Source organism: Heteronotia binoei, chromosome 3 (assembly GCF_032191835.1).
Source record: "Heteronotia binoei isolate CCM8104 ecotype False Entrance Well chromosome 3, APGP_CSIRO_Hbin_v1, whole genome shotgun sequence".
In the NCBI taxonomy this organism is placed as follows: Eukaryota; Metazoa; Chordata; class Lepidosauria; order Squamata; family Gekkonidae; genus Heteronotia; species Heteronotia binoei.
The window spans coordinates 163,283,294-163,302,497 of NC_083225.1; the positions used below are offsets into that span (position 1 = coordinate 163,283,294).

The 19,204-nt window shown below is 39.5% G+C and overlaps 1 protein-coding gene across 1 annotated transcript in view; it reads right to left on the reverse strand.

Annotated features, from left to right (window-relative positions):
* TNFRSF19 (TNF receptor superfamily member 19) overlaps nucleotides 1-12,050 on the reverse strand; it is a 231,980-nt gene extending 219,930 nt beyond the window's left edge. Inside the window, exon 1 of the mRNA XM_060234797.1 lies at nucleotides 11,576-12,050. The gene's annotated coding sequence lies outside the window, so the exon portion shown is untranslated. The remainder of the gene's footprint in view (nucleotides 1-11,575) is intronic.
* Between the last annotated feature and the right edge of the window lie 7,154 nt (nucleotides 12,051-19,204).

A 19,204-nucleotide genomic window follows, 5' to 3' on the forward strand; every position in this document is an offset into this window, starting at 1 on the left:
GGTTTGGAGGCCCTCCCCCCTGCTTCAGGGTCATCAGAAAGCGGGGAGAGGGGAGGGAAATGTCTGCTGGGCACTCCATTATTCCTTATGGAGACTTATTCCCATAAAAAATAATGGAGAATTGATCCGCGGGTATCTGGGGCTCTGGGTGGGGGGCTGTTTTGTTAGGTAGAGGCACCAAATTTTCAGTATAGCACCCAGTGCCTCTCCCCAAAATACCTCCCAAGTTTCAAAAAGACTGGACCAGGGGGTCAAATTCTATGAGCCCCAAAGGAAGGTGCCCCTACCCTTATTTCCTATGGAAGGAAGGCATTTAAAAAGGTGTGCAGTCCCTTTAAATGTGATGGCCAGAACTCCCTTTGGAGTCCAATTATGCTTGTCACGCCCTTGCTCTTGGCTCCACCCCCAAAGTTCCCAGATATTTCTTAAATTGGATTTGGCAATCCTGATTAACTGATATTAGGGGTGTCAGTGAAATCAACAGGGTGTAAATTCAGGACATACTATACAAAACATATAATTTAATCTGTGGAATTCACTGCCGCAAGATGTGGTTGAGATGGTTTTACAAAGGGGAATTAGCAAATTCATGGAGATCGATCAAAAAATGGCTATTAACTAGTGTATGTAGTGTTAAGAGTGGTGGATTAGGATCCTGAGGAACTCAGATCTGAATATTCACTCTTGCTGGGTAACCTTTGGCCAGTTGCCTAAGTTACCTCACAGGGTTATTGTGAGGATAAAATGGAGGCGAGGAGAATGATGCAAACTGTGTTGGGTCCCCAATTGGGAATAAAGGCAGGATATAAATGAGCTAAATAATGGCTAAATAGAATCATCAAATTCAGGGGCAAGATGTACACCTTGAATACATGGTACTGGGGACAGATAAAGAGGGGCTTTGGCTTTCTTGCCTCTCTTGCAGGGTCTTCTGGCACCATCTGGTTGGTCACTGAGAAACAAGATGCTTGACTAGACAAACCAGCTACCTGATCCGGTAGTCCTGTTCTTAGCCACACCATATTCAGTTGTTCCATTTACACAAATGCTGTTGGGTGCTATAAAGCTTGCCAGATTATGTGATATTGTGTAAATGAGGGGCTGTAAATGATCTTAATGGACCTGCATGGTTACTGTTAGTGCTGAGAAGAGGAATCATAAGAAGCTAAATATGGGTGATTTATCTGGAATGAAAATTACATTACGTATCTCTGTAATATAAAGTTTATCATATTCCAGGAATGCCATCTGCTTTATACGTATACTTCCCTGGAGTCTAGCCCATTACAGTCTTAATCTATACTGTTTGTATTATTCTCTCAGATGACTGTACAGGAGGTTTTATTATCTGTTTAAGATAGGCTCAATGCATAAAATATATGTCCATCCTTTACAAGGGTTCTTGTCATATGCCTTATGGCTGACTAAAATAAATATTAGCTTGTTAGGAACAACCCTATTTGCAAATCTTTTTCACCATGCCATGTAGCCCTTCTTGGATGAGAAAATGAGATGTGGTAATCTTATTATTACACTTCCAGTTGAGTGTCAGCAAATGGAAATAGATACTAAGGATATTTGAGAAAACACTGTGGCAGAGTGCTAATGCAGATTTAACTTCATGCCAAGAAGTTTGCATTTCTGGGGAAGTAAAGTCATCTGTGTTTAATGAATGAATTGGAAAGAGATATTCTGTTGTGAACTAGAGACAATGATGTGGCTCTGATTGCATTGTCATTTTCTGTCAGTGATAAAAATGGGACTTAAGCTGCTAGTCACTTGCAACTATTGGAATGCCTTGCAGCTGTCTGAATTTTTATCTGATGCAGTGGTTTTCAAACAGTAATTTCAGAGAACCTTTTATTTGTCAACTTATCTTTAGAGGATCTTCTGTGTATTTCTGATGCATACCTTGCATGTTGGAGAGGATACAGCTCATTAGAACATCTGCTCCTCTCCCCAACATACCAATTTCTTGCAAGGTACTTGGTGGGCCACACTATTACCAACTAAGAGTATTGTCTCAGCTATACTCTATTATGGTTCCACACTGGAAAGGAAAAACCAGTAACACTGTATAAGCAGTCATTTGGAGAAGTTTGTCTACCATCACTATTTCTCTGTAAAGAAATCTTTGACAATCTTCCAACAAAATTTAGTTCCCTTTATCACAGTTTGTGAACAATTAATTTAATTAATTTGGTTTTGTATTTTAATGATAATTAAAAAAGAAATTAATACAGCGTCTCATTTACCTGTAGGTTCAATCCCCAGCAATTCCAGACATGAAAAACTTCTACCTGAGACTCTGGGAAACTGCTGTCAAAATAGGTAATAGCAGGCCAATGGTCTGGCTCAGTATAAGGTAGTTTCATGTTCAGCTTGATCCTATGCAGCTTGATCCTATGCAGAGTCAATGGGTAAGTGTGCCTTTTTCTGCATATAATCATTGCGTATCAAACTGCATCAAAGATGTATCAGGGATGACCAAACAGTGGCTCAGGGACCACAAGTGGCTTTTCAGACCAACACACTTTGTATGCCACAGATGCTTTTGCACTTCTGCCATGATTGGCCATTTTTATCTACTCAAGCAGCAGCCATTAGCTCTTGCACTGCCTCATCTTTCTGCTGCTGGCTGCCACTTACAATTGACTGTGGAGCTGATGTATGCACGAATATCCCACTGTTCCCCCCTCCCCCCACATTTCAATTTGAGTCTGTGGAGAGAAAGGATGGATTAAAGAGAATGGAGAGTGTAGAAACTAGATGAGTGGTAGGGCCAGCAAAACCCTTCCCTCTTCATTAGCCTTACATATGCAGAGTTTCCTATCTTAAATTTAATTAGTATGATTTTTCCCCTTTGTAATGAATAATTCTCATTTTTAAGATTTAAGAAACAATAGAGCAAAGGTAAGCCAGCTCTGGAAATTTATGGATTTCATTTGTGTATAGATAGTAAGAAAATGGTGTTTGCCTCTACCTTCGTTCAGAGAAAACAAGTTTCAATTCTGAATGTACAAAGTTGCCTTATAATAATTCAGTTATTATTATAAATTGCCTTATAATAATAGTCACTATAATAATTCAGACTACTGTTCTATTTAGCTTGTTATTGCCTTCTTTCTGTGGCAACTCTTCACAGTCTCAGCCTGGGAAAGATGTGTCCTCCTAACATCTACTACCTGAATCCTTGTTACTGAAAATGTTAGGGACCTTCTTCTCAACTATTGAGTCATAGCCCCTTCCTTAACTCCCTGTGAGTCAACTTCCTTTTATTCAGTAAATTATTAACAGACAATAGCTACTTAAGATAAATGTCTATTTAAAGGTGAATCTTTACCAAAAAAAGCTCTCAAAAACCCACGGGTTCTATTCAGAGGGGAAAAGCTTTCACAGATATTTTCATGGAATAAGAAGTTCATTATCAGAGTGACAATCCTGATCTGATGCCTAAAACAATACTTCTTGAAACATAAAATGCATCAAAAGGTTTGCCAATGCATGTTCCTAAAACAATTGGGTTAGATCCCTCATGCAAAAGGTATCTTTTACTCTCCAAAGAACATGGGCTAGAACATGACATGAGAAAAATTAATTAAAAACCAAATGTAGTTTTCTAGTATGAGCATGAGAACGGCTCTCAAACCTATCATAGCGTTACTTTACTTTACTTACTTTACTTTATTCGATTTATATCCCGCCCTACCCCACCGAGGTGGGCTCAGGGCGGCTTACAACAATAAAAGCTAACAAAGGTCGATTTAAATACAATTAAAATTATACAATAAAATACATAAAGGCCTAAAAATACATAAAACTCACATCGATATACACTATGCTACTATTCCTTAAATCAGTCCTTCAAATTTTCAATATTCAGTAATCTGATGTTTAAGATTTAATATTCAAGCATTCTGCTCACAGTTAATTATATGCCAACCGGAAGAGGGTTGTTTTACAGGCCCTGCGGAACTGTTCAAGGTTCCGCAGGGCCCTCACCTCCTCCGGGAGCTGATTCCACCAACAGGGAGCTGCAATCGAGAAGGCCCTGTCCCTGGTCGCTTTCAGACGGGCCTCCTTTGGCCCAGGGATTATAAAGAGGTTCTGAGACCCCGACCTCAGCACTCTCTGGGGGACATGTGGGGAGAGACGGTCTCTAAGGTAGGCAGGTCCCAGAACATAAAGGGCTTTAAAGGTCATAACCAGCACCTTGTACCGAACTCGGTATGTTATCGGCAGCCAGTGCAGTCCCCGAAGCCCCGGCTGGATGTGCTCCCGTCTAGCTTCCCAAGCCCCTCCTCCCCAAGAGCTGCATACAAATGTATGCAGAAGAGGCTACTCCTTATTTTCATTTTGTTCATGGTTCTTTGAATCTGTTCATCAGGGAGTGCAAATATGTTGGAGGGCAGGTAGAAGGGACAGATATATTTTTGTTTAGAATCTCAATGTATAGATTGATAGTCCATAGTAGTTTTGGATTTGATTGCTCTAGAAAAGTTGCAGAGAAATTAATTACTTTCAATTCTGTCTGGCAAAGAATGCTTTATAACAGTTTGTTTCTCTTAGTGATAAAGTGAGGCCAATAAAACATACCTTCCCTGTTTTTAGTCATTTATTGTGGGAAAGCAGACATTATCTCAGTGGGAAGTAAACAGTATCTGGGATATTCTCAGTGTAGCTCTACTCAATGCAGTTCTAAGTAGGCCTACCCAGAATTCTAATGAAGTCTTTTCAGTTGGGTAGAAAAGTGTTCTTAGGATTCCACTGGTGTTTTTGTTTAATTATTGTGAAAAAAACAATCATTTTGGAAAGCCTGCCATTTCTCCCCATAGGAAATAATGGTCAGACATCTGATTGAATATGGAATTTGCCTGACTTAACTTTCCAGTTAGATAAAAACATTCTCAGTATTTAATGAAAATGATAATCACACTGTTTCTGAAATTACAATATGGATGATTTTTGAAATGCGTACTTCTAAGAGCTACATTGCCCAACTGTTGGGTGTTTGTGGGATAACAAAGTAGAAGGCTGAGGAAAGCCTATGAAAGCAGCATGGTCTAGAGCAGCGGTCCCCAACTTTTTTGGCACCGTGGACCGGTTTTGTGGAAGACAATTTTTCCACAGATTGGGGGTGGTGGGGGTAATGATGGTTTGGGGATGATACAATTGTGCACTTTATTTCCATTAGTTTGGTGTGGTTAAGTGTGCAGACTCGGGATTGATTCCCCACTCCTCCACTTGCAGCTTCTGGAATGGCCTTGGCAGAGTTGTTCTTGAAAGGGCAGCTTCTGGCGAGAGTTCTCTCAGCCCCACCCACCTCACAAGGTGTCTGTTGTGGGAGAGGAAGGTGAAGGAGATTGTGAGCCACTCTGAGACTGAAATTCGAAGTGGAGGGCAGGATATAAAATCCAATTTCATCTTATTATTACTACATTGCAATATATAATGGATTATACCGGGGTGGCCAACGGTAGCTCTCCAGATGTTTTTTGCCTACGACTCCCATCAGCCCCAGCCAGCATGGCCAATGGCTGGGGCTGATGGGAGTTGTAGGCAAAAAACATCTGGAGAGCTACCGTTGGCCACCCCTGGATTATACAACTCATGGCTTGGTTGCTAACAGGCTAAGGTCCGGTACTGGTCCACGGACCGGGGGTTGGGGACCCCTGGTCTAGAGAAATACCAGCTGAAGATGCTGTAGATACTGTAGATTGGACAGAGATATAGCCATAGGATAGAGACAGTGGCTACACTATCCCACGTTGAACACTTCAAACCAAATTACATATTACATTGTTTATTAGTTGGGAACAGGCACTCACAGTCATGTAGCAGCCTTGATTTCCCCGTGGCAATACTATTCAAAATTGCTGCAGAGGGCTAATCTGGATCAAGACCATGGCATGAGGGCTCCCGCCTTCTTCTATGTGATATTTCTCAAGCTGAAATGACTCTGAGGGGGGCATTATTCACCCCATTGGGAGGTGGGAGAAAAAAGGATTCCACTCTTCAACAGTTCTACAGGCAGATCTGTACTTGTTACAAAGGCTGTTGGAAACCGGTCAGAATTATGTTACAGGGTGTTTTGGTAATCTTTACTACTACTGGTCTCAAAATATGTTTATAATGTTATATGAGACAGTTTGATTATGGAAAAGAATCAGTAATTGTTCATATCTGTTGAGTAAATACATGTGTTCTCTCAAGTCAGTTTTGTTGAAAACACTGTTATAAAGTCTATCACATTATGGATAGAATTAATTAATGTTTGCATAGTGCTTTGACAGTCTGAAGTATGATTGATGCCTAGTGTTATTATTAAACGCTTTATCAATCAGACTCAAGAAAGATTAAATAATCTTTTTTTTTAAAAAAGTCATATTACTATTTTCTGTTCCTTCTATTATTGCTTTTCAATGTAGTGTCTCTTTAGTTCATCAATGTATCTAGCATGCATATTAATATATTTTATATTTTGATGTGTCTGACCCTTTCTTCAAAAAGCACAAGTTGGCATACATGGAGTTATCTTGTTTTATCTTCAAAACAACCCTGTAATGTGTTTACAGCTGAGAGTGAATGAGTATTCCAAGACCACACAATGAGCTTCATGTCTGAGTAGAGATCTGAAAAGTGTTTCTGGTCTGATGCTCAGTCCACCACACAAGGGAAACTTTCTTTATCTGCTTTAAAGAGATTAACAGTGCAATCCTAAAAAGAGTTATACCCTTCTAAATCCACTGAAGTCATTAGGCTTAGAATACTATGCCCCAGTTTAGGATTGCAATGTAAAACTCATCTTTGACAAGCTTAGACAATTCTGACATTTCTCCTTGTACATTAAAGGTCTTTAATTCCTCATTTCCAGTTTTGGAGCTCATGTTGCAAACGATACCTTTGTTTAACTTACATGACACATACATTCTGCTAGTTCTGATAGGAGTACTTGTGTGGGAAAGTTACTGGCAACAATCCAACAATTAAGCCTACTGATTTAGGTGCACTTAAATCTATTGATTTTAATAGGCACCTTTGATTTTAAGCACATATAACTCTGTTTTGGATTCTGTAACAACGTTTGGCCCTGACCTGGTTGGCCAGGCTAGTCTGATCTTGTCATGTCTCAGAAGCTAAGTAGACCCTGGTTAGTATTTGTATGGGAAACCACCAAGGGACCTCACAGTCCAGACAATGGCAAACCACCTCTGAGCTCTTGCCCTGAAAATCCTATTGGGTGGCCATAAATTGGTTGCAACTTGATGGCATTTTCCTCTACTACGAATAGTGTTTGAGAGCTGGAAACTTACAATGTGGTGGTAGCTGCAAGCATAGACAACTTCAACAGGGATTGGATAAACATATGGAGCAGAGCTCCATTAGTGGCTATTAGCCACAGCATATTGTTGGAACTCTCTGTCTGGGGCAGTGATGCTCTGTATTCTTTGTGCTTGGGGAGGAGCAACAGTAGGAGGACTTCTAGTGTCCTGGCCCCACTGATGGACCTCCTGATGGTGCCTGGGTTTTTTTGGCCACTGTGTGACACAGAATGTTGGACTGGATGGGCCATTGGCCTGTTTCAACATGACTTCTCTTATGTTCTTAATGATATGTTACATGTATTAAAACTGTTGTGGTTCTCTTTTATGAAATAAAAACAGTACTGTACATTTGGACTGCATTCTTGAAACTGGCAGATTTAATTAAAGAAAAGTTCAGTTGATTAATTGGTGAAAGCCAGTCTGAATTGGTAGTAGTTGCCAATCTCCAGGTGGGGGCTGGAGATCTCCTAACATTACATCTGATCTCCAGATGACGGATATCAGTTCCCCTGGAGAAAATTGCTGGTTTGGAGGGTGGACTGTTTGGCATTAGGTTACCCAAACCCTGCCCTCCTAGGCTCTACATCCAAATCTCCAGGAATTTTCAAGACAGAAGCTGACAACCCAAGTTGATATGGATAAATTTCATATCAAGCAGCAAGTTAGCTGTAATACTTCAGGTTTTTATGCTATTTTGTGCTGTGAAAAGGAATGAAAGGTAAAAATAGAAGACTGAAGAAGACTGCAGATTTACACCCTGCCCTTCTCTCTGAATCAGAGACTCAGAGCGTCTTATAATCTCCTATATCTTCTCCCCCCAAAACAGACACTCTGTGAGGTGGCTGGGGCTGAGAGGGCTCTCACAGCAACTGCTCTTTCAAGGACAACTCCCAAGAGCTATGGCTAACCCAAGGCCATTCCAGCAGCTGTAACTGGAGGAGTGGGGAATCAAACCTGGTCCTCCCAGATAACAGTCCACACACTTAACCACTACACCAAACTGGCTCCAATATTAATAATCCCAGTTGAACTTAATGTGTGTTTATCTTGCACCACCTGCAATATGCCAAGAAAGCACCTATATGCACATTTATTTCAATTTAATTGGTTAAAAAGATTAATCAAGTCAAATCTTTTAATTGGTTGACAGTGAAGATAATCCCTACAAGAGACAGTCAATTAATTACTAATTTGGGACAAATGACAGAAAGAAGTGCTATCTGATTTGAAAAGTCAAAGAAGAATAATGCTTTCAAGTGCTAGAAGAATCAGTTAAAGAGATTTGTTGTGGGGGATATCAGAACACTGCATACACATACTCAAATTTTTAACAGTAACTCCCATTGATAACTGATCTAGTGATATTCACACAAGGCTAATTGCCTTCATTGCCATGTAATGATTTCTCTCGTGAATTAATTGGATGGGATTATTACAGTCAAGATGAGACATGGTAGCCCATACTTGGCTGTTTAATGTCGTCAGAGAAAGATTCTATGTGTACTTCAGAAACTCTTGCCTAATATACTTAAATGAAGGCTTCCAACTGATATGGGCTAATTATGTTTACTTCATTTGTCTAAAAAATCATGCAAGCTGGATTTACACAATTTGGAAATTACATAAAAGAATTGCCCAAATTATTATTTGTAGCTGTACTGACATATTTATTGACTTCACACTTGCCAGAATGCAATAAATTACTAATCTGCTACTGTCTTCTGTGAATAATTCTTATTCACCATACCATAATTTGATGGCTCTGGACCAACACATGTCCAACTCTTTTAGTGTAGTTGTTGGATGTCACTAAACACTATTTTGAATGTGCTATGTGTAAATAATAAAGATGTTGAATAATGTGTTAGATTTAATGCTGCAGGTTTACATAGACCTCTTAAAAACAGTGGCTAGGATTTGCTTTTATGAAGAGGCTCATATTGGGGAAGAAAAGTATTTGAAACACTTGCGGAGATAAAGAGGGTAGAGTCTTGATGTAAAATGGAAAACAAGAATAAATATTTTCTTTGTGTCTTTTGCCCCAAGTAATAGAAAAAGGTTTTATGTATCAATGATTAAAGTGGGTGAGTGAACTGATGGTGACAATAATAGCAGGGTATATTATCAGTATAGTTAGCGAAAACATGGGTAAATAAAAAATAGATGCAAGGATGCCTAAATAATTTCAATTGTGATTATTGAAGAAATAAATAGACTTTTGACAGTAATCTGAAATGGACTGCATTAACATATCTGGCAGCCACTGCACATATTCTAGAACTGATTACATTTTTCTTTCATATAAATATTTTGGTAAACATGGAGACAACAAAATTGGAGTCAGTATATATGCTGGTCATATATGCCTATGTTCGAAGCATGGGTCTGGAAGACAAATTGCTGGAGAATGATTAATTGGAGTTTTTGTCTATTAATTTCTTACAAAAGAAGACTGTAGAAGGAAAAGTTGAAAGGAAATGGAGTCATTCTTTTTAGAAAGAATTTAGCCTCTGTACTGGATGCAATTTGAAGTCCTGTGAAAGACGAGTTTGTAAGCTGTATCTTTTACTATAAGAAAAAGAAAGAATGGATATTTTAAAATCAATCATTTGTAATTACTACAGAGTTCTTAGTCAATATAATATTTGGTGTTCTTTATAGTATTTGGATGTCTAATCAGATGACTCATAGTAGAAGATTTTCAAATTTTTAGATACAGCAGTCAAAACTCTTGAAAAGATACTTGGTACAAAAATATGTTAAAAGCAGTTGTTTCTCAGTAGATATATTCTGGATATTATTTGCTCTTAAAAAAAAAAGAATCAGGACACTAATTTGAATTTCTGTGTTTTGACTGTAGTGAGTACAGATGGAACTGAGTTCAAGTCCTTAGTCCCATTATAATATTTTCAAGGGAGTTTTAAAAATATTTGGCTAATGTTTGGCACTTGCATCCACAGCCATATAAGACTTTCATGTTTAGAAGTCTAAAAGGAATGAGGCATATATATATATTTTTAAAAATGTTAATATTATTTACTAAACACATAAAATATTAGTTTTTATTATCTATATACCATCTTCAGTACTAAACTGCAGTGGATTCATATTTAAATATGGCCATAAAATAATAGATTGGCTGTGCTTGGAGTGTGTGTATCGCTATATTTAATAGTAAAGTGCTTGGCCAGTGTGCCAACCTTGAAAGGTTTAAAAAAACCCAACCAAACAAACCCAAACACCTCTCCAGACTGTTGGGAGGAGGCTAAATAGGCTTCAGGAGAATAGGATTTTGAGAACAGTGGAGTGTTAATTAAAGGAAAACCACGAAAGCGGGAGGAATTAGCCTGTGCAAATTTTGAGAGATTATAGAATTCTGGAGGGTGAGCTCTTGTGGGGGGGATTTCCAAATTATCCCTCCCACTCCTGGAGTTCCTTGCAGGTCCCCAGTACATCCAGAGGCATGCACTCACAAGGGCTTTCCCACTGAGTTCAGCACTTCAGCATCTCTGTCAATGTGCAGATCTGTCCGAACAATGCAGTCAGTGGAGAACTGACCTTGTGCACACAGAAACACTCACAGACATTTGGATTCGAGCCAAAATCTGCAATTCTATTACCAGATATAGCATACATAATGCGGAGCAGAACTGCTTTCTGAATCTCCTCAATGGAGATTTGAGTTTTCACTAAAGTTAACCATTCTAAACACATTTAATTAGTGGTCATTTCAAGAGAATCATAGGATTACAGCCTAAGAGTGCATAACTGGGTACAGGATTACAACTACAGAACATGATTTTTAAATAATTTCAACATGGCATTCTCATTTATTTTAGAAGTTGTATGAGTGCATATATTTGAAGACTTCTGCTGTTTAAATGACTTTAAACAACTGAAAAATCCATGGATTTAGCTATGTAAATTTGTAAAACAATACATGAAGTGCTAAATATAATAACACAGAACTTATTAAGGTATTGTAGGTATCACTGTTCTGATACTGTAGGTATCATTGTTTATTCTCAAAGCATCATTCAATAGATTTTGGAAATAAATATGCTGCTTAAATATTTACCACATCCAGACATTGCCTGTTAAACTCCAAATATCTGTTGAGAAGTTTCTTATAATCCACCACTCTTTCAACAGAACACCCCCCCCCCACACACACACAATTCTTTCCACTAAAAAAATCAACAGTATTCAATGCTAGGTAAAATTTTTAAGAACATTAAAAAATACAATACCTGATGTATGCTGATGTTTATCCAATAGCCACCCTTTCTGTAAGTGAATTTCACTCTGCCAGAGCTTCTGTATTAAATGCCTTCATCATCTTTTTTTTTTTTTTAAGTATGTCAGCACAAGCCCAGGCAAACTTCAAATCCAGGAAAATAAAATTAAGCACACAGATCAAAGGCAGACGAGCAGTGAGACCAAATGCCTGTAATCTGATCAGTGATCTGTTGCTATACATCAAAGGCAGTGGTTTGGAAGCGGGAGAGAAAGAGCTTTCTTTTTAGCAGGTAGTCTTGTTTAGCTCTGCCTTCCTCTTTTTCTCAAATGCGTTTGATAAAGAATGACCTCTCCAGGCCCACCTACTCGCCTTTTTTGTTGAGGTGGGGGGAAAGACACAATTCTAGGAGCTGAATGGCTGGATCTGTGGCTTTTTTTTTTTGTTCCCAAGCTGAGCTCGCCGTGAATTGTGTGTTGGAAGCGTTCCCCAGTGCCAGCGGGTTCCGCTTTATGCCTTTCATCTCGCTGAACTGATCCCATGACATCATTCAATGCTGTGGGACTGGTTGGAGAGCTATAATACAGCCTGTGGGGAAACACAGCTGAACTGCAACAAAAATTGGTGTGGTTTTTAATCGAGTTAGCTGTTGTAAACAGTGCAAGAAAGTCATTTCAAAGTTACTGTTATCTGGAATTTCTTACAAAGACACCAAAGGGAGGCAGTGCAATTTAGACATCCTTGTGTAATAATTTCTTTTTTATAATCTTCAAGTGAGGGTACTGACCAACATTGTCTGACAAAAATGGAAATTTCCCACAGAGCCTTAAATGATAAACTTGTAGGATGGTTTGGAACAGCTGCCAAGAACTACCATTGAAACCACCAAAAGAATTTTTACAAAGATTCTGTGCTTTTAAAAAAAATAAGATTCCCATACTCAGTTCCAGTCTTGAGGAGGCTTTGGAGAAAAGTGTTTTCAAATAACTATACAACTCAGTGTTCTGTCAGAGGACAGAATCCAGTTTATCCTAAATAAAAGACCTAATGAATTGGGAGGACAAAAAGTGGCTAGATCAACTTTCTGGGAGCCACAACTCTGATTTACTTATCATTGAAATGGGTACCTTGTAAAATGTTAATGCTTCTGAGGAAACTGGATTTATACCTGCTTTTTGTTGCCAGACTATATCAAAGCAACTTGATTTTACAACCAGATATTGGTTCCTTTCTCCCCTTCCTTCTGCAATGAGTGGCTTTGTGTGATGGAGATGCAGAAGTAACAGGAAACACAAGTCCCGCACACTTCCTTGCCATCTGAGAATTTCTGAATCTGTTTCCAATGGAGTGATGTGCAGGAAGTCTTTTTATCATGAGTGGTGGCTTGATGCAGATGTTCTACCTTGGAAATGAGTAAGTAGAGGGACAGAAAGTGCTGGTTGTCTCTGCTTGCTGCTGCTCAGAGTCCCACTTTCTCAGCAATAAAAAATTGAATGTCATTCTCATTCTTTTTTTAGGGGAGAGCTTATATGAGCATTAAATTTCTTCCTATTCTGTCAAAGCGGGGCCCTGACCCTGTTGGCTCAGGCTAGCTTGATCTTGGAAGTTAAGCTAAGCAGGATTGACCCTGGTTATTACTTGGATGGGAGCCAATGGTTGATATGCAGAGAAAGGGAATGGAAAGTCATTTCTGAACGTTTCCTGCCTTGAAAGCTGTATCGGTTTGCCATAAATCAGATGTGACTGGGCAGCACTTTCCTCCACTGCAATTAGGGGCTTGGGTCCTGGGTTTGGCTGTCAGACCTCCAAATCTAATACCGATTCTCCACTAGCCTTGTCCCGGCCTCATGCTGCTTTGTGGCACTTCCATCTGATTTTGCACAAGCTGCCCCGACTCGCCCCACTTCTTTTCCACAGCACAGAAGAAATTGGTGTTCAGAGGATCTTGCTTACCATGGGAAAGAGGCGGGGCGAGTCGCAGCCCTGTGGCAGCTTGTGAAAAATTGAACGGAAGTGCCGCGGAGAAAAGGAGCATGAGACCGGGACAAGGCTAGTGGGGAACCGGGACAAGGCTAGTGGGGAACCGGTCTAAGTTTAGCTACGAGGTTCAGTGCCTTTCAGCCCAAGTTGTGAGGATAAAATAAAACAGGACATTGCTGTTGTCCTAAACTTGTGGTATGTAAGATAGAATACTTATTCAAATATTGTACTTAGAATAACTTGTGCAAATAAAATATGGGGATATGTAGAAGAGTAGGGTTTTATGCCCCACTTTTCTGTGCCTTAAGGAGCCTCAAAGTGTCTTATACTCACCTTTCCCTTCCTCTCCCTGCAACAAGCACCTTGTGAAGTTGGTGGAACTGAAAGAGGTTTGAGAAAACTGTGACTGGCCCAAGGTCATCCAGCAGGCTTCATGTGGAAGGGTGGGGAATCAAACTCAGTTCTCCAAGTTAGAGTCTGTTTTTCTTAACTGCTACACCACCTTGGTTCTGTGTACTTGAAAATATGTTCCGTATCAGTAGCTTTATCAGACTTGAACCTTGGATATTTTTATTGGGATTTTGGTTTTTCAAGGGCAGCATGAAAAATACAAGCACATTTTACAGTAACATATGAATATGGAAATTTATTTTGGAGGGATCCTGTGACTTGAACTTTTTATGTACAAATGTACAGTTTCCTTCATGCTGATGGAGTAACAAGAATTTAGTCAGTGAGAGCCTAGGGTGGGATGTGCTAGTTAAACATCTGTGTGAGGCCACCTCAGTGACTTCAGTGGATAAAACTCAAAATGATGTCTACTGATGTCAAAGGCTGTAAAATGACTTTGATGGTTTCTGGCCCCCTAGTGGCCCAGCTTTGGCTCCCGTGTTGAATGAACTTTTATACGACCTCAAAAGTCAGATATTTTCCTATGAATTCTTTATACAGAGGAGCGGTTTTAATACAACTCTTGACAGGGGCTCATAAAATCTGTACGCTATATTTTTTCCATGTGTGTGTAAATGAAAATACTGTACAATTTAGCCAGCCTTAATATGTTTTGTATTAAATTTAGATTGTAAACAGGTTTGTTTTCAAATAGAGCAGTTTGAACCGAATTTTAATAAGTATCTGATTTATGTTGTTTTAGAACCTTGTGCTGCATTTTAAATAAATAAATAAACCCAGCCCAAAGCCAGCATTTTGATTTTGGTGGAAGTGTAACACATCTTCTGAAATTCTCCCCCTGAAATGCGTGGAACTTGAAAGCATTGTGTTTTTTTGCAGGATGGCTCCTTTCTTGTTATTCACTTTGCTTGTACTGTTAGGCAGTTGCATGACAAACATGGGAATGCCTGCATAAATGTAAGAGCATGGCAGATGTACAAAGCTAAACAATCCCATGTTCACTTCAAAGACAGTTTCTTTTAGAGAAAATTACTGGTTGCAAGAAGTAACAACTTTGTTTCCTTGGATTTAAGGAGAAACCAAAGACTAAAATGTCGCAAGTACTCTTTGTTCTAATCTAAAACACTAGAGGAAAGGTGAAGATTATAATGTGAAAATTGTTAGTATTAATAATAATATTGGTGCTTACAGGATATTTTTTTTAAAATCTGGAGCCCAGCAGTCTAGCCAGCCCAGTTTCTTGTTATCCTGTTTCCATCCATGTGGTTTAGAAGTTATTAAGTAATAGAATATTATTTTGCATCTATATTTTTTTGTTCAAACATCTCAGAATACTTTCCAAAATTGGTCATAGTTATTCATGTAATTTAACACACCAAGAGAGCTGAGGTTACATTATTTTCTGTAGATTCTATGCTAATCTGGTTATAGAGACTGAAGATGAATGACTTGCAATCTGATTTTCCCCAGGATTTTTTTTTTTTTATAACCTGAATCCACTTTGGCCATTGGGTAATACTCCTACAAATTAAGCAACAAAAGCACCATGTCTGACCTATCCTATTTTATTTTTTATTATATAAAAACCCTACAAGTTTCCAGATCCAAGCTCTGGGCAGGTGCAAAGCCCATCAGTGTCTATGCAAGAATAGCTACAGATAAGCAACCATTTTTTTTAAGTATAGAAAAGTTTGCACAACATGTTAGCAAGGGGTCAACAGCCCAGTACTATTAGTGGCCATGTTTAAGAATTTTTATTTATTTAGTACAAACCCCACCCTTTCCCCCAGGAGGTCATGTTCACCCCTCCTCCGTTTTATTTTCAAAACAATCTTCTGAGGTAGGTTAGGCTGAAAGAATTATTGGTATAAAATCACACAGTGAGTTCCATAGCAAGCATGAATTGTAATCTGGATCACCCCAGTTCTAGTCCAGCATAGCAACCAGTGGTTCAGTGGTGAAACATTTCCTTTGCATGAAGAAGACCCCAGTTTCAATCCATAACATCTCCCATTAAAAGAAACAGCTAGCAGGTAATATGACTGCCAGTCAGAATAAACAATGTCACATATAACCAGGGCTATTTTTCTAGCAGGAGCTCCTCTGCATATGAGGTCATGCCCCCCTGATATAACCAATCCTCTAAGAGCTTACAGGGTTCTTAGTACAGGGCCTACTGTGTAAACTCCAAGAGGACTGGCTACACCAGGGGGGCATGGCCTAATATGCAGAGGAGCTCCTGCTAGAAAAAGAGCCCTGCATATAACTATGATGATCCTGACAAGGAATCTTAGGAGGCTCCCTATATTAAAAGTTTTTTGGGTATAGAAAATGAAACCTTGGGGAGAAGATATAACATCTAGGCATGGACATAAACTGCATTTTTGTGGTTCATGGTTTGTGGGCCATATAAACTGGGAAGTTGGTTTGCAAACTGAACTGGTTTGTAGTGGTTCATGACCCTTACTTTCCAATTCCTGCTGTTTTTTGTGGGAAGCAGAAAACAGGGGGTTCTCCCTACAAAGAGCAGCAGGGAACAGAAAGCAGAGGTTCCCCCTGTTTGCCATGAATCCTCACTAAATCTTATCAAGTATTCAACAGAGCCATTTAAACCCTTCCTTTCTGCTTCTGGCAAAAGACAGCTGAGTGGCTCGAAACTATCTAAACTCCTGCTTTCTGCTTTTCTCGAACCACCATGAATTGCCATAAAAATTTATGGAAGTTCATGGTGGCTCTTCAGTTCGCAAACCACAAATTGGCCAAAATTCATCACAAACTTACATTTGTGAGCTAGTTCATGTCCATCCCTAATCAAGTCTAGGGTTTGTGAGTGTGAGCTGGAAACACTTGAATATGCACTCCTTCATCTGCAGCCTGAAGTGATACATTCCCAGGTCTGTTTGGCCATGTGTTATACTATTTGTCTAGACAAGGCTGTAAAGGGGATGGTTACCTGCTATGGCACAATGAGATGCATACAAGTGATTGACTAGATTAGATGCTTTCAAAGTAAGAAATATCCTGATTAGTGCATGATTTGCATTTTTGTTTTTGGACATCCTTGCCTTTTTGTTGTGCACCAGATGAAAATGTTTAGGTGGCCAGATATTAAGGGCATTTTCTAGCTTGCATTTGGCCTTTTACTTAGTTCCCTTGATATGTCCAGAGACTCCAACAGTGATACAAACTAATTATACTAATGACTGAATTTCATTACTTATTTTTTTGAACTATAAAAATATATACCTGCCAGGGTTTTAAGAGCTCTGCACCAGCATGCAGAACCTAAATAATGTTACATTCCTTCTGCTAGGCTGCAGTATGGTTGAGTCCATGAACTGATTTCCCCAAGGCTATTGGAATTAGATCAACAATATTATTAATATAGCTAAAATAGAATAGGGTGGGTCAACGTTTTTGGAAATGATTTACTGAATAGAAATGTGCTGTTGAATACTTGATAAGATTTAGTGGGATTCATGGCAAGCGGTTCATACTTACCTCATGCCCTCTGTGAGAGACACTGTTAGCAATTATGGTGGGTGGTAATAACCAGAAGTAGTGGCAGAAGAGACATGAAGGACATAAGAAAAGTTCATGGTGGCTCTTCAGCTCACAAACCACAGATTGGCCAGAATTCATCACAAACTTACATTTGTGAGCTAGTTCATGTCCATCCCTATCAAGTCTAGGGTTTGTGAGTGTGAACATCCTGAGATGGGAAACCTAAAAGGGCTTGAGAAGACAAATGTTACATTTGTCTTACGTCAGCCTCAGCAGTTTGCAAAAGAGCCCTTTCTTCCAGAGTTTTCCATCTTCAGACTTTTAGCATGTGTTCGAAGAGAAGGCACAGAGCTATAGCCATGTGCTGTACATCCTGTAATATGGATTCCGGTTGACCTGGTTGAGGTTTATATAATGCTTTGGTAAGCTGTGATCAGTTACAGATTTTGTTGGAATCCTAAACTTTGCTGTGGCTATGTAGGCAAGCCAAGACTAAACATGGTAGTTCTTTCCCTCCTATAGACACCACCTGAATTCTGGACTTGAGAGGGTTTGGGCTGCTTCCTAGGTCCCATTTCCCACACTTGATATGGCCCCTGTGCCACCCATTTCAGGCTTGTATAGTTATGCTGGTGCTGGGATGAGGTGTATTACCATGGGATCTTAGTGGCCATCCTAAGCCTTAGGTTGTGCAGTTGATTCCTAGGATAATTTTGTCACTATCTTCATTGTACACCACTAGTGTCTGCTATATAGCAGTTCTTTGCTCAAAATGATTTGTACTATTGAAGATGATAGAAAGGGACTTAGAAGGAAGGAATGGTTTGCTAGTCTCTGTCTCTTTATGAATCTGCTTCATTCTTGGAGCAGAATAATACCTGTTAAATTCTCTTTGATGTTGTGGCAGAATGCAGTACTCTGTAGTGTTTCATGACCTTTTTCATATAAACTGAAAATAACTAAATGCCATAAGAATAAGAAGACACTATCCCACCCTGGAGTTGTAAAATATGCATTAACATTTACTTTTTGTTTATTTCAAATAGCTGTTATTCAGCTGGTTTGACGTTGAAACACCAACTTCTCTCAAAAAGTAGTTTCCATTTTGTACACCTCAAACGTACCTTCACAACATTCTGTTATATTTTTCCTGATGTCTTGTTTTTTTCTTCACAACTCTGTTTAAAAGGGAATAAAAGTTCCCATCTCCCCAGCTGAGTATTTCTAATCTGCTGGAGTAGGGTTGCCAATCTCCAGGTGCGGGCAGGGGATCCCCTGGGTTGGAGGCCCTCCCCCCGCTTCAGGGTCATCAGAAAGTGGGGGGGAATGTCTGCTGGGCATTTCATTCCCTATGGAGATCAGTTCCCATAGGGTATAATGTAGAATTGATCTGTGAGTATCTGGGGCTCTTGGGGGGGCTGTTTTCAGCATAGCATCTGGAGCCTCTCCTCAAAACTCCCTCCAAGTTTCAAAAACATTGGACCAGGGGATCCAGTTCTATGAGCCCCAAAAGAAGGTGCCCCTATCCTTCATTATTTCCAATGGAGGAAAGGCATTTAAAAGGTGTGTGGTCCCTTTAAATGTGGTGGCCAGAACTCCCTTTGGAGTTGAATCCTGCTTGTCATAACCTTGCTCCTGGCTCCACCCCCAAAGTCCCCAGATACTTCTTGAATTGGCAACCCTACGCTGGAGTGACTGGTGATAACTTTACATCAGGGTTGTTGAACTCATTTGTTATGAGGGCTGG